The 13,857-nt window shown below is 48.3% G+C and overlaps 1 protein-coding gene across 3 annotated transcripts in view; it reads left to right on the top strand.

Moving 5' to 3' along the window:
* Window positions 1–13,857, top strand: part of MTRR (5-methyltetrahydrofolate-homocysteine methyltransferase reductase) — a 700,332-nt gene that overhangs the window by 278,744 nt on the left and 407,731 nt on the right. The window lies entirely within an intron of this gene.

Below are 13,857 nucleotides of genomic sequence, written 5' to 3'. Positions count from 1 at the left end.
TTTAGATAGACCATAAAATATTTTTATTGCAATACAACTTTAGAACAAAAAACTTTTGCATATTTACAATTTATTATACACTATGCAGTAAGTGGAAAAGACAACTTTCAACAAAAACGTACTGAACTTTTGTGTAGTCTATGAATTTGTTCTGAGAAATAGTATCGCCTCCATCAGATCTTCCTCCATTGATGACCTCAAATCTGACCTAATTATTTTAAGGCTAGAGAACAGTTTATTGAAAGTTTAGATAAGCTTTAAGAAATATTTACCTTCCTTAATCCTGCTTTCCTGTTCACTCCAGAAGTTCTGAGATGAATGTATGCTTTCCTTCCCTGTGTGTTTGTTATTTTTCCCCTTATTTGTAGACGAGGAGCTTCACTACTTATCATTAACATAAACTGCAGCACAGATTCATCTAAAAGTCTACACCTTAGATCAGGAATAGGACAGACATTTATAGGATATTTTATAACTTTCCCAAATTCTTATGATAAAAATATTCCCCACAAACTGCATTGAAATACTGTCCATTTTATACCGACTCCACCAAAATTGGCTCCGACTCGGATTCCACAGCCCTGGTGGAGGCCTCCCATGTATATTGGTAAAGTGTCACAGTCCAATTCTTGGATCTGTGTCAGATTCGGGATTCCCTCATTTAAACCTTTTTTTTTTTTTTTTTTTTTTCCTTTCAGGCCTGGGAGCTTAATATATGGGTTTTTGCCATAGGTGTTGTTGCATGTCTGTTGGTTTCCCTGCTGATGTGACCACTCCCTTGACTATATAAGGTCACATGGTGTATCAGCAGGTGTTGGTTATAGAAGGTCCTTTTTGGATTCCAACAATGGTGAAGAGAGCAGCTGGCTCTGAGGTGTTGAGCCAATGCTGAAACCTGGTGAAGTAACAGCTGGCTCTGAGGTGTCGAGCCACTGCTGAAACTGGTGCTGAACTCTGCCTGCCCAGTGTCTGCAGCAGAGATAGATGGTGAAGGTAGCAGCTGGCTCTGAGGTGTCGAGCCACTGCTGAAAGCTGATCTGGTGCTGCACTCTGCTGCCTGGTGACTGCAGCAGAGAAAGATAAGTGTTTTGGTGTTTTCCCCTTTTTCCTTCATGTGTATTAGTGCAGCGGTGGGACCAGTGTCCGCACTATCCAGGTCCCTAGCAAGGGATAGGTGCAGGGATAGTGAGGGATTCAGATTTCCTGCTCGGCGACAGGTGAAGAGCCTGTATAGGGAATGTTAGGAGTGTTCAGGGACACTGCCTCAGGAGAGTGCAGAAGGTCTCCACGTCCCCGTTCCCTATTGTAGGGCCCACCGTTGTAACTGTTTCCCTGGTGTTCCCCTTTTGTCTTCTTGTTTCAGTTACCGACCTGCGGGTCGTGTCACACAGGACAGGTATACGTGACATAAAGACTCTAACCTGAGCGGGCAGACCCGCAGGGCTATATGGACTATTTAACCCCTTCACCCCCAAGGGTGGTTTGCACGTTCATGACCGGGCCAATTTTTACAATTCTGACCACTGTCCATTTATGAGGTAATAACTCTGAAACGCTTCCATGGATCTTGGTGATTCTGACATTGTTTTCTCGTGACATATTGTACTTCATGTTAGTGGTAAAATTTCATTCATATAACTTATGTTTATTTGTGAAAAAAACGGAAATTTGGTGAAAATTTTGAAAATGTCTCAATTTTCCAACTTTGAATTTTTATGCCCTTAAATCACAGAGATACGGCACACAAAAAACTTAATAAGGCCGGTTTCACATTTGCGCTTTATGGCCTGCGCACGGCCGCCGCTAAGCCCCGCCCCCTGCCGGCTCCTTGCCCTTCCCATCCGGTCATCGCCGCCTACTAGCGCACATGGACGCGTGCGATCTGCGCACCCTATCTTTAGCATAGGGTGCGCAGATCGTGCGCTAGCAGGATTTTGCCGTGCGCTGCGCACTTTTGAAGGTGCGCAGTGCGTGCCGAAATGCAACATGCTGCGTTCGGTGCACACTGGCGCACCTTCAAAAGTGCGCAGCGCACGGCAAAATCCTGCTAGCGCACGATCTGCGCACCCTATGCTAAAGATAGGGTGCGCAGATCGCAAGCGTCCATGTGCGCTAGTAGGCGGCGATGACCGGATGGGGCGGGCAGGGACCTGGCAGGGCGGCCGTGCGCAGGCCGTCGCTGCGCCATAAAGCGCAAATGTGAAACCAGCCTTAGTAACATTTCCCACATGTTTACTTTACATCAGCACAATTTTGGAACCAAAATTTTTTTTTGTTAGGAAGTTATAAGGGTTAAAAGTTGAATAGCAATTTCTCATTTTTATAACACCATTTTATTTTTACGGACCACATCACATTTGAAGCCACTTTGAGTGGTCTATATGATAGAAAATACCCAAAAGTTACACCATTCTAAAAACTGCACCCCTCAAGGTGCTCAAAACCACATTCAATAAGTTTATTAACCCTTCAGGTGCTTCACAGGAATTTTTTGAATATTTAAAAAAAAAATGAACATTTAACTTTTTTTCACAAAAAAAATAATTCAGGTTCAATTTTTTTATTTTATCAAGGGTAAAAGGAGAAAATGGATGGGAAAAGTTATTGTGCAATTTGTCCTGAGTACGCTGATACCTGATATGTGGGGGGAACCACTGTTTTGGCGCATGGCAGAGCTCAGAAGGGAAGGAGCGCCGTTTGACTTTTTCAATACAAAATTGGCTGGAATTCAGATCGGACGCCATGTCACGTTTGGAGAGGCCCTGATGTACCTAAAGAGTGACCCCATATTGGAAACTAGACCTCCCAAGGAACTTATCTAGATATGTGGTGAGAACTTTGAACCCCCAAGGGCTTCACAGAAGTTTATAACGTACAGCCGTACAATTATAAAATCATATTTTTTTCCACAAAAATGATCTTTTCACCCTCAATTCTTACTTTCCCAAGGTTAACAGGACCCTAAAAGTTATTGTGCAATTTGTCTTGAGTATGCTGATACCCCATATGTGGGGGTAAACCACTATTTGGGCTCATGGCAGAGCTCAGAAGGGAAGCAGCGCCATTTGACTTTTTTTGCTGGAATTGAGATCGGACACCATGTCGCGTTTGGAAAGCTCCTGATGTACCTAAACAGTGGAATCCCCCCACAAGTGACCCCATTTTGGAAACTAGACCCCCTAAGGAACTTATATAGATGTGCACTTTGAACTCCCCCAGTGCTTCACAGAAGTTTATAACGCCCGGGCGTGAAAATGTAAAAAAAATCGTATTTTTTCCACAAACATGATCATTTAGTCCCCATTTTTTTTATTTTCCCAAGGGTACCAGGAGAAAATGGACCCCAAAAGTTGTTGTACAATTTGTCCTGAGTACCCTGATACCCCATATGTGGGAGAAAACTACTGTATGGGCCCACGTGGGGACTCGGAAGGGAAGTAGTGACGTTTTGGAATGCAGACTTTGATGGAATGGTCTGCGGGTGTCATGTTGCCTTTGGAGAGCCCCTGATGTACCTAAACAGTGGAAACACCCCACAAATGACAACATTATGGAAACTAGACCCCCGAAGGAACTTATCTAGATGTGTGGTGAGCACTTTGAACCCCCAAGGGCTTCACAGAAGTTTTTCCCACAAGAATGATATTTTTGCCCCCAATTTTTTATTTTCCTTAGGGCAACAGGAGAAATAGGACCCCAAACTTTGTTTTGCAATTTCTCCTGAGTAGTCTGATACCCAATATGTGGGGGTAAAACACTGTTTAGGCGCATGGCAGAGCTTGGAAGGCAAGGAGCACCATTTGACTTTTTCAACGCAGAATTGGCTGGAATTGAGATCAGACGCCATGTTGCGTTTGGAGAGCACCTGATGTGCTCAAACAGTGGAAACCCCCCAATTCTAACTCCAACCCTAACCCCAACACACCCCTAGCCCTAGTCCTTACCCTAATGGGAAAATGGAAATGAATACATTTTCTTTTAATTTTATTATTTTTCCCCTAACTAAGGGGGTGATAATGGGGGGTTTGATTTACTATTTATAGCGGGTTTTTATATTTGGCAGCTGTCATACGCTAAAAGACGCTTTTTATTGTGAAAATAGTTTTTGCATCACCACATATTGAGAGCTGTAATTTTTCCATATTTTGACCCACCGAGTCAAGTGAGGTCTTTTTTGCGGGACGAGTTGATGCTTTTATTGGTAACATGTTTGGGCACGTCACATCTTTTGATCGCTTTTTATTCTGATTTTTGGGAGCAGAATGAACAAAAACCAGCGTTTCATGAATTTCTTTTGGGGGGTGCGTTTATACCGTTCCGCGTGCGGTAAAATTGATAAAGCGGTTTTATTCTTCGGGTCAGTACGGTTACAGCGATACGTCATTTATGTAATTTTTTTTATGTTTTGGCACTTTTATGCAATAAAAACAATTTTATATAAAAAATAATTATTTTTGCATCGCTTTATTCTGCGAGCTATAACTTTTTTTACTTTTTCTCTGATGATGCTGTGTGGCGGCTCGTTTTTTGCGGGACAAGATGTCGTTTTTAGCGCTACCATGCATATTTATATGCATCTTTTTGATCGCGCGTTATTGCACTTTTTGTTTGGCGGTATGATAATAAATCATTATTTCCAGGACTTCCTATCCTGACAGCACCATGGGGTTGACCTTTCATCCTTACAGGGACAGGAAATACACGAGAGGTTAAAAGGTCCCCTCCCACACCACACTCCAGTGTTTTTCCTGTCCCTGTAAGGACAGGCACGAGAGCGCCGCAGCGGCGGCGGCAGGAGAGCAGCAGAACTTACCGGGGCCAGGAGGTTCGGGGTCCCAACCGCCAACTCCTCTGGTCGGACGGTGCGCGCGGCACCCCCCTAAGGGGGGTTTCCCGCCTGTGGTCCCGTGGAGCATCGCTCCGGGACGATGTAGCGCTCCCCTTCCGGTTTGGGCCTGCGTCGTCAGAAGGAAGCGTCATGGACGGGAGAAGCGTTTCCAGCGCAAGATAAGGTAGGATAAGAGCGGGGGCAGTGGTACAGAGCGGTACAGACTGGTCACCTTCAGCGGACATCATGGACGGAGAACACGGACGCAGGAGCGAGCCAGACCCAGCGTCCGTGAGTAGGAGGCAGGGTGGGCTGTGAGTTCAAAGACAGGAGCTGTTAGTAAAACGGTCTCCTGTTCTTTGTTAGGACAAGTCGGCGCCGACCCCGGTGGCAGCAGCATCTAGGGGATCAAACAAGCCCAAATGCCCCATCTGTGCCAGCAAGCTGCCGAGCACATGGAAGAAACCCTTATGCAAGGACTGTACCCTGCGGATCATCAGAGGAGAGCAGGCCATGTTCCTCACGGAGATGCGCACAGTGGTCAGAGAGGAGGTCCAGGCCTCCGTCTCTGCATGGCTACCCACGCAGTCGGCCGACCGGTCCCAATCCAAAAGACCAAGATGGGAGTCCGACCAGTCTTCAGAGGAGGAGATACGGGGTACGGACTCGGAGGAAGAAGGCGAGATCACCTCTGAACCCCTGGAGACGGGGAAAAAGTACCTCTTCACATCAGAGAATACGGACGAGCTCCTCAGGGCAGTGAGGAGTACGATGCAGATCGAGGAAGCCCCGAAGGAGCAATCCATCCAGGACGCGATGTTCGGGGGGGCTAAGAGCCAAGGTCCGTCAGGTCTTCCCAGTCAATGACCATATCCGGGTGATGATCCTGGAAGAATGGGAGGACGCCGAGAAAAGACTGATTGTGCCGCGAGACTTTAAACTGCGACTTCCATTTAACCCGGAAGACATCAACACTTGGAATGAGGTGCCTAAAATCGATTACCAGATGGCTAAGGTGTCAAGGAAGACCTCAATTCCCTTTGAGGACTCTTCCAGTCTCAAAGAACCCATGGACAAAAAGGCCGACGTGCTCTTGAAGAGGGCTTGGGAGGCCTCAGAGGCGGTGATGAAAGCAAACATAGCCGCCACTTCAGTCGCTAGGTCCATGTATCTATGGATCGAACAGATGGAACAACAATTAAAGGAAAAAGCCCCTAGGGGCGATATCCTTTAGAGCAGTGGTCCCCAACCTTTTTTGCACCAGGGACCGGTTTCAAGCAAGACCATTCTTCCATGGCCCGGCAGGGCGGGGATGGAGGTGTGGCAGGGCTTTGGTCATAAGGGGGCGGGGCTATGGACACGGTTGTAGTGTAGCAGTGCATACTTATAATTAAATAACATTTATAATGTGACTCAACTCACCATAGGTTTTGAATAAGTGCTCCATCACCCCCTTCTCCCCATCATTGCCGTCACCCCATCACTCCCTTCTCCCCATCATTGCCTTCACCCCATCACTGCCTTCTCTCCATCACTGCCTTCACCCCATCACTGCTGTCTCCCCATCATTGCCTTCACCCCATCACTCCCCTCTCCCCATCATTGCCTTCACCCCATCACTCCCTTCTCCCCATCATTGCCTTCACCCCATCACTCCCTTCTCCCCATCATTGCCTTCACCCCATCACTGCCTTCTCTCCATCATTGCCTTCACCCCATCACTCCCTTCTCCCCATCATTGCCTTCACCCCATCACTCCCCTCTCCCCATCACTGCCTTCTCTCCATCATTGCCTTCACCCCATCACTGCCTTCTCTCCATCATTGCCTTCACCGCATCACTCCCCTCTCCCCATCATTGCCTTCACCCCATCACTCCCCTCTCCCCATCATTGCCTTCACCCCATCACTGCCTTCTCTCCATCATTGCCTTCACCCCATCACTCCCTTCTCCCCATCATTCCCCTCTCCCCATCATTGCCTTCACCCCATCACTCCCCTCTCCCCATCATTGCCTTCACCCCATCACTGCCATCTCTTCATCATTGCCTTCACCCCATCACTGCCATCTCTCCATCATTGCCTTCACCCCATCACTCCCCTCTCCCCATCATTGCCTTCACCCCATCACTCCCTTCTCCCCATCATTGCCTTCAGCCCATCACTCCCCTCTCCCGATCATTGCCTTCACCCCATCACTGCCGTCTCTCCATCACTCCCCTCATGGCCTTCTCCTCATGTCCCCATCTCCTCCAGGGCCAGGCTACACAAACACAGACCAACACACACACATACATGTACACACACAGACAGACATACACACAGACACCACCTCTCTCCTCTCACCTGCCCGCCGCCCGCGCTTCCTCGCTCTGACACAGCAGCTCTCCTCTCTGTGTCAGTCAGAGACAGGAAGCGCGGGCGGTGGGCAGGAAGCTGGACGGGTCCTTGCAGCTCCGCTCCTGCTATTACCTCTTGCAGGCAGCGGAGCTGCTTGGATCGCTCCCTGGCCGCCGCTAAGAACTGCTGCGCTCCGCCCCAGCCCCCGCTATGCCACTGACCGCCCCTGGCTCCCCTTGTGTCCGCGGACCGTCAAGGGCACTGCAGCGGCCCGGTGCTGGGGACCCCTGCTTTAGAGCATTCCCCTGTTAAAGATCGCAACTGGTTTTCTGGGAGATGCTTCGGCGGAATCTGTAAGATTTGCGGCCAGGAATAACTCTTTATCCAACGCGGCCCGTCCAGCCATATGGATGAAAACCTGGTCGGGGGACTACCAGTCTAAGAATAAATTATGTTCCATACCCTTCTCGGGGGGGAAAGTATTTGGACTGGCTTTAGATAAGATTCTAGAGTGCCTCTGACGACAAAAAAGGGTTTCCAGAGGAGAAACCTAGAAAGCAGTCTTCCTTTCAGAGATTCCGTCCTTACCAAAGGCAGGAATATAGAGGGAAGGGGAAATCTCCTTGCTGGGAATATTCGAAGGGGGGGAAAAGTAGGGCTCCCCCGTCTCGTTCCGGGCAAAGTTCCAGAAGCAGAATACAATGACGCCATACCGGTAGGGGGGCGTCTCAGACACTTTGCGGAGGCTTGGCGACTCATCTCCCAAAACACATGGGTCCTCAATACAATCTCCCAGGGTTATTCCCTCGAGTTTACAAAACCCCCCCCCTGCACGATTCGTGGTCACAGAACCCCGTTCCAGAGCCCTGATAGATCCTATGTGGGCCGACATAGGGGATCTATTAAAGACCGAGGTAGTGGTTCCCGTCCCAGAAGCGGAGAGAGGTCAGGGGCACTATTCAACTCTCTTCACGATACCAAAACCGTCGGGAGAAAGCCGAACCATCATAAATTTAAAACCATTAAATCAATGGGTTCGGTACAAGAGATTCCGAATGGAATCCCTGAAAACCGCCATCCCGCTGATAGACCAGAATGCTTCCATGTGCACTATAGACTTAAAAAGTGCGTATTATCACGTGTCCATCCATCCTCAATCTCAGAGGTTCCTACGTTTCGCCCTAAAGAAAGGCGGCAGATACTACCACTTTCAGTTCCAGGCCCTTCCGTTCGGCTTGGCGTCAGCACCTCGAGTTTTTACGAAACTGGTCGCCGAAGTCGTGGCAAATTTAAGACAGGAGGGCATAATCATCGTGCCTTACTTAGACGACTTTTTAGTGGTATCCCGTACAGTGGAGGAGTTGAAGGAACAACTCATTTCAGTAATTTCCAGGCTCGAGAGCCTAGGTTGGATCCTGAACAGAGAAAAGTCAGATCTTCGGCCCAGTTCTCAGAAAAAATTCCTGGGGGTCATGTTGGACTCCAGAAGAAGAATATCACTCTTACCCGAAGAGAAGAAAAGGCCCATCATGGACAAGGTTCGTCAGCTCGGTCAGCACCGGTTATCGGTTTCGATAAGGACCGCGATGAAGATTCTGGGCACCCTAACCGCATGCATACCCTGCGTTATGTGGAGCCAGGCCCACACAAGAATCCTGCAGAGGGAGATCCTGTCAAGATGGGACAGACGACAGTCCTCACTGGACAAGAAGTTCCGGCCGTCTCCAGCTTTAAGATCATCCCTGAAGTGGTGGACCAACCACAAAAATATCAGCCAGGGGGTTCCTTGGATCCTGTCTCCTTGTGTGACCATCACCACGGATGCCAGCAGAGAAGGATGGGGAGCTCACCTAGAGGGAAGATACCTGCAAGGAACATGGCCCAAGAACATCAGCTTACAGTCCTCAAACTACCGAGAACTACGAGCAGTTTGGGAAACGCTGAAGAGAAACAAGTCATGCCTACAGAACCAGCATATAAAGATCATGTCGGACAACGTGACCACAGTGGCCTTCCTACGCCACCAAGGGGGTCCAAGGCACGGGAAGCTTCAGGACCTAGCGGCTCGCATCCTCACCTGGGCAGAAAACAACACCCGCTCCTTGTCAGCAATACACCTGGAAGGCTCCCAAAACAATATAGCCGACTACTTAAGCAGGCAAGAAGTCCGGGCCACCTAGTGGGAGCTAAAAGAAGAGATCTTCATGGACTTGTGCCATCGCTGGGGGACACCCCATCTGGACCTCTTTGCGACAAGAAGAAACGCCAAGCTGGAGAGGTTCTACTCCCTCAATCCGGCGGACCATCCGGAAGAGATCGACGCCCTGAACCAGAGCTGGAGAGGGGGACTACTATACGGGTTCCCCCCTATCACCATAATACCAAGGGTTCTCAGAAAGATCCAGGAGGAGGGAGCTCGGGTGATGCTAATCGTACCCTTTTGGCCCCGGCGGAGTTGGTTTCCCCTCCTCAAGAAAATGGCTCAGAAGGGACCACTCCATCTACCAACGTCGTCAGACCTACTTGCCCAGGGCCCAGTTCAACACCCAAACCCAGGAAGTTTGCAACTAGCAGCATGGATCCTGAGAGGGACATCTTGAAGTCCAGTGGCCTCTCGGACCAAGTGATCTCTACATTACAGGCCAGCCATAAACCTGTCACGCGGGCAATATATCGTAAGATCTGGAAGAGGTTCTGCTCAGAAAGTGGTAGTGCCCCTTTAGACCTGTCTCGGCCCAATATCCCTCGAATCCTAGATTTCCTACAGGCAGGATTTGATAAGGGCCTAACCCCGAGCACACTCAAGGTCCAGATAGCGGCCTTAAGTACTTTCTTCAATTTCTCCCTATCCTCCCATCCATGGATAGCGCGATTTACCAAAGCCACCCAGAGGTTAAGACCCACATTAAGAAGGACGGTCCCCCCGTGGGACCTAAATCTAGTCCTCAACTCTCTGTGTAGACCCCCTTATGAGCCAATATCAGAGGTAGACATTGCAAAGCTCACACAAAAAACCGTATTTCTGGTAGCGATCACCTCAGCCAAGCGCTTAGGGGAGATCCAGGCCCTCTCAGTCCAGAACCCCTACATTCAGATCTTTGAGGATCACATAGTGCTCAAGCTAGACCCGAGGTTCCTCCCGAAAGTAGCATCTCCGCAAAATCTAAACCAGGAGATAATCCTACCCTCATTTTGTCCAGACCCAAAGAATGATAAAGAAAAACTGTTCCATTCCCTGGATGTTAGACGTGCAGTCATCCGCTACCTAGAGGTCACCCGGGATTGGCGACAGGACACAAAACTATTTATCCAGTACGGCGGTAAAAATAAGGGTAAAAGCGCAGCTACACAGACCCTGGCAAGGTGGATTAAGACAATTATCACCTCGGCGTATGAGGCCGAAGGGTTTCCTATACCGGTAGGACTTAGGGCCCATTCCACTAGGGCAATAGCGACATCATGGGCAGAGAGGGCGGGGGCCTCAGTAGATCAAATATGCAGGGCCGCCACCTGGTCTACACCGAACACTTTCTGTAGACACTATAAGTTGGACACTTTGACAGCTAGCCAGTCGACCTTCGGTCGTAGAGTGCTACAAGCAGTAGTCCCACCCTAAGCGAATTCCTACTTTGGTATTCCCCATGGTGCTGTCAGGATAGGACGTCCTGGAAAACGGAGATTAGAACTACCGGTAATGTTATTTCCAGGAGTCCATCCTGACAGCACTGGTAGTTCCCTCCCTAGGATCTGTACTGGTGTCAATATGCTTGTACTAAATCTCAATAAATTTTAATTGCATCCATACTGGTGTGGTACTTGGAAAATCACTGGAGTGTGGTGTGGGAGGGGACCTTTTAACCTCTCGTGTATTTCCTGTCCCTGTAAGGATGAAAGGTCAACCCCATGGTGCTGTCAGGATGGACTCCTGGAAATAACATTACCGGTAGGTCTAATCTCCGTTTTTTTGCTTCGTTTTTTATTTTTTAAGGGGTTCGCTACAGGGGTTAACTAATGGGACAGTTTTATAGGGCAAGTCGTTACGGACGCGACGATACCAAATTTGTGTACTTTTTATTGTTTTTTTTTTTTATTTCCAAAAAATGAATTTATTAGGGAATATTTTTTTTTTAATTTATTTAGCGATGTAAAAAAATTTTTTTATTACACTTTATTTATTTTTTTTAGCTTTATTAGGTTGTCCCAGGTGGGACATCACTGTCCTGTGGACAGATCAGCAATCTGTCACAGGCATTGAAGAAGATGAAAAAAGCATATATAGAATGGGAGGAATAGGGCTAAGTGACAGCACATGTGAAAAAGACTTGGGTATACTAATAGATCGCAGACTGAATATGAGTCAACAGTGTGATGCAGCAGCAAAAAAGGCAAATGCAATTCTAGGATGTATTAACAGAAGCATACAGTCTAGATCACGTGAAGTAATTATTTCCCTCTACTCCTCTTTGGTCAGACCTCATCTGGAATATTGTGTCCAATTTTGGGCACCACATTTTAAAAAAGACATCAACAAACTGGAGCAAGTTCAGAAAAGAGCGACCAGAATGGTGACCGGTCTGCAAACCCTGTCTTATGAGGAAAGGTTGCAGGATTTGGGAATGTTTAGTTTGCAAAAGAGAAGACTGAGAGGAGACTTAATAGCTGTCTACAAATATCTCAAGGGCTGTCACATTGTAGAAGGATCAACTTTATTCTCATTTGCAAAAGGAAAGACTAGAAGCAATGGGATGAAGCTGAATGGGAGGAGACACAGATTAGATATTAGAAAAAACTTTTTGACAGTTAGAGTGATCAATGAGTGGAACAGGCTGCCACGAGAAGTGGTGAGTTCTCCTTCAATGGAAGTCTTCAAACAGAGGCTGGACAGACATCTAACTGGGATGATTTAGCGAATCCTGCTTTGAGCAGGGGGTTGGACCAGATGGCCCAGGAGGTCCCTTCCAACTCTACGATTCTACGATTCTATGATTCTATGATTCTATGAAGACTTCCTCTTGCCTGCGCTTTGCAGGTACTGAGGAAGTCAGCTCCCTTCAGGCCCCCGAAGGTCCCCGTCGCCATCCTGGATCCGGGGACCTGTAGGGAAAGAGACTCCCGCAGCAGCGCTGCACATTGCGCTGCTGTGGGGGGCTCAGGGAAGCACGGAGAGAGCCCCCTCCCTGCTGATGCTTCCCTTTAACCCCCGGTACACCGCAATCATGTTTGAGCGCGGTGTGCAAGGGGTTAACGTGTCGGGGGCGGTCCGTGACCGCCCCTGACATATAGTGCCGGGTGTCAGCTGTGATAATCAGCTGATACCTGGCCGCGATCAGTGGCGCTCACCACGTGGGCGCCGCTGATCGCGCTAGACGTACTATCCCGTCCCTGGGCATAGGGGCCCGGGTCCCATGGACGGGATAGTACGTCTGATGTCAGAAAGGGGTTAATTGTAGTTCATGTTTATCTTCAGTGGGTGCTGCTAAAGGCACTGACCTGAGCAGGCAGACCTGCAATACCATATGGACTATTTGTTTTCAGTTTTTTTCACTTTGTGCGAGAAAGGGTTCTGTTTTGTTTTGCCACCTGAGCAGTTTATGAACTTAACCCCTTAACGACCGCCGATACGCCTTTTAACAGTGATACTTAAGGGTACTTAAACCACAGTGCCGTTAATACACAGTGCTGTGGAGTAATAGCGCCCCCCAGCGTCAGATTTTCTCCGGGGTCTCGGATGACAGGGGTAGCCTGAACATGAATCGGGTCGGTTTTTACTGACCCCGCTTTTGCAATCGCCGCTATTAACCCTATAACGGCGATCTCAAACAAAAAGCTGCGATTTTACATTTAATTTCTCTCTCCTTTGATGTGATCGCACTTCAGAGGAGAGAGAAATAGGGTCCCCGATCCCCTCCCGGTGGTCCTGGGTCCCTCCTGCCTCCTCCGGTGGGCGCCACCATCTTGGATCCAGAAGAAAATGGCGGGCGCATGCGCAGTGCGCCCGCTGCGAATCTGCAGGCTCCGGCTGGCTGATTCCATTCCTTCATTTTGATCACTGTGATAAACTATCATAGTGATCAAAATAAAAAAAATAATAAATAACCCCCCCTGTTTATCACCCCCTCAGTTAGGCAAACATAATGAAATAAAGAAAAACATTTTTTTATCATTTTTCCGTTAGGATTAGGGCTAGGGTTAGAATTAGGGTTAGGGCTAGGGTTAGGGCTAGGGTTAGGGTTAGAATTAGGGTTGGGATTAGAGTTTGGGTTGGGATTAGGGTTAGGGTTGTGTTGGGGTTATGGTTGGAGCAAGAATTGAGGGGTTTCCACTATTTACCAACTTTGGGCGTCTAATTTCTCCGGTTACCCTTGGGAAAAATTGGGGGCTAAAAAATCACTTTTGTGGAAAAAATTATTTTCACAGCTCTGCCTTATAAACTTCTGTGAAGCACTTGAGGGTTCGAAGTGCTCACCACACATATAGATAAGCTCCTTGGGGGGTCTAGTTTCCAAAATGGGGTCACTTGTGGGGGAGTTTGTACTGTTTAGGCACATCAGGGGCTTTGCAAACGCAACATGATGCCCGCAGAATATTCCATCAAAGTCTGCATTCCAAAATGGCGCTCCTTCCCTTCCAAGCTCTCCCATGCGTCCAAACAGTGGTTCATCTCCACATATGGGGTATTAGCATACTCAG

Source organism: Dendrobates tinctorius, unplaced genomic scaffold (assembly GCF_039654945.1).
Source record: "Dendrobates tinctorius isolate UK_male_01 unplaced genomic scaffold, ASM3965494v1 ptg000460l, whole genome shotgun sequence".
Taxonomy (NCBI): Eukaryota; Metazoa; Chordata; class Amphibia; order Anura; family Dendrobatidae; genus Dendrobates; species Dendrobates tinctorius.
Note: the sequence above shows the minus strand (reverse complement) of the source record. Positions and strands in the feature narration are given on the sequence as shown.